The sequence below is a fragment of the Limulus polyphemus genome, unplaced genomic scaffold (assembly GCF_000517525.1).
Source record: "Limulus polyphemus unplaced genomic scaffold, Limulus_polyphemus-2.1.2 Scaffold1582, whole genome shotgun sequence".
Classification (NCBI taxonomy): Eukaryota; Metazoa; Arthropoda; class Merostomata; order Xiphosura; family Limulidae; genus Limulus; species Limulus polyphemus.
The window spans coordinates 260011-261696 of record NW_013667192.1 but is presented as its reverse complement, the minus strand read 5'-3'; the positions used below and the strand labels follow the sequence as shown (position 1 = coordinate 261696).

General features: G+C 31.7%; 1 pseudogene; it reads right to left on the bottom strand.

The window, feature by feature from the left end:
• Positions 1 to 397: 397 nt before the first annotated feature.
• Positions 398 to 1686, bottom strand: part of LOC106464186 — a 49527-nt pseudogene continuing 48238 nt past the window's right edge.

The following is a 1686-nucleotide window of genomic DNA, read 5'->3' as shown; positions in this document are numbered from 1 at the left end:
AGAGTATTTGCTTAAAAACACGAAATAACTCTCTCCATAAACTTATTTTGTTCTCCCAATTTAATGTTTTGCCCATGTGTTATAGTCGTAGACTGCAAAAACATCGGAGCATAATATACGCTTGTACATTATTAATAGGTATCGCAACATTGAGACATCGTATATATATTTTAGCGTTATAAACCTACAAATCAATTTGATTGAGTAGATTCTAAGATATTCCAAAACATAAAAAGATATGCCAGTTGTTGCATGAACATTTCACCTAAGAGGTCTCAATAAGTGAATGTTACTGGAACACACATTGTTTTACAAGACATACCTTTTGAAAAACCCTATACAGTGAGCTGAATAAACAACTGTAACAGAAACAAAATAGTTACAATTTCAGTGTTATAATATTTAATGTTAAATTAAGCCTACTTGAATAAGGTTTGCTGGTAGTCTTTCTGAACGATGTCTGTCATAAAAAGCCAGTGCTGAACTAAAAGCTGGAGTTGGAATTCCTAAATTCACAGAAGTAGCAACAACATGGCGCCAGGATTTCTGGCAGTCTTGAATTGCATCCCGGTAAAAGTTATCCAGGAGCAAATTGGGCAGTTGAGGATTTTTGTTAAAAGCCGTTTTTATGTTTCCTAGAAATACACTTGAAACGGAAACTTTCTATATTAGATTTAGAATCTTACAGTCGAAAACTGCAGAAACTTGTGATATGTAAGTTATCAGAGATTACTTTAAGCAGGATAATTGGAAGTGATTATTTATTCAATGTAACAACCAAAAACAGCTTATAAATAGTTTCTTTAAAATAAATGCAAATAAGACGTATCACCAAAAAAAAGTGTGGAGTTGAAGAATAATTCTGTATACAATGTTTACGATGGGAAAACCTTAAAATTCGTTGGAATATTTATCGCATTCGAAAGAGGTACATTCTATTATTTTATGTTTAATTTGCGTTTCTATGATAAAATCAATCACCAAAGCATATTTCTATTTTGCAAAATTCAGTTAAATACTCCAAATCAGATATGTAAATTTACCAGTATATCAAAGATTGAAATAGTATGTGAAATTTGTTTTGGAATTTTTTGAACATTAATTTTACTAATTAATTATTACTGTTTCCGAACCTAATATTTCATGATAGAAAAAATAATAAACAAAAAATAACAGACGTATTAGTCTTAAGTAAAACAAAATGCAAATATATTGTTGCGTCATCGAGATCACGTGATTCTCACGCCTTCTACTTTCTAGAACTATCCTGTACTTTGGCGAATGCTCTAGTGTTTGCTAGATATAGGGTAGTCGGGTACATAAAAGAGAGGAATGTAATGTGTGTATAGATAGTGAGTAATTGAACTGCAGTCAGAAGTAATATTGACGTTCGTTGTTATAGTGTTTGTTTAGCGCGATTGTTGAAGTTGAGTGTATTGGTAAAGTTATATTCGGAAAGAATAAACCAGTTTTATTAAGTAAAGACTTGTGTCGTTAAAATTTCGTCGGAACGAAGTTACGGAAAAATCAATTAACAAACGGAGACGTAACAAATTGGTGTCAGAAGTGGGATGAAAAAAAATGGAAACGAGAGGCGGAAAATCAAACTACAGCTTAGCAGATTTGATGGCAGCAATACAAAAACAAGAAAAGAAACAAGAAGAACGAGAAAAGAAACAAGAAGAA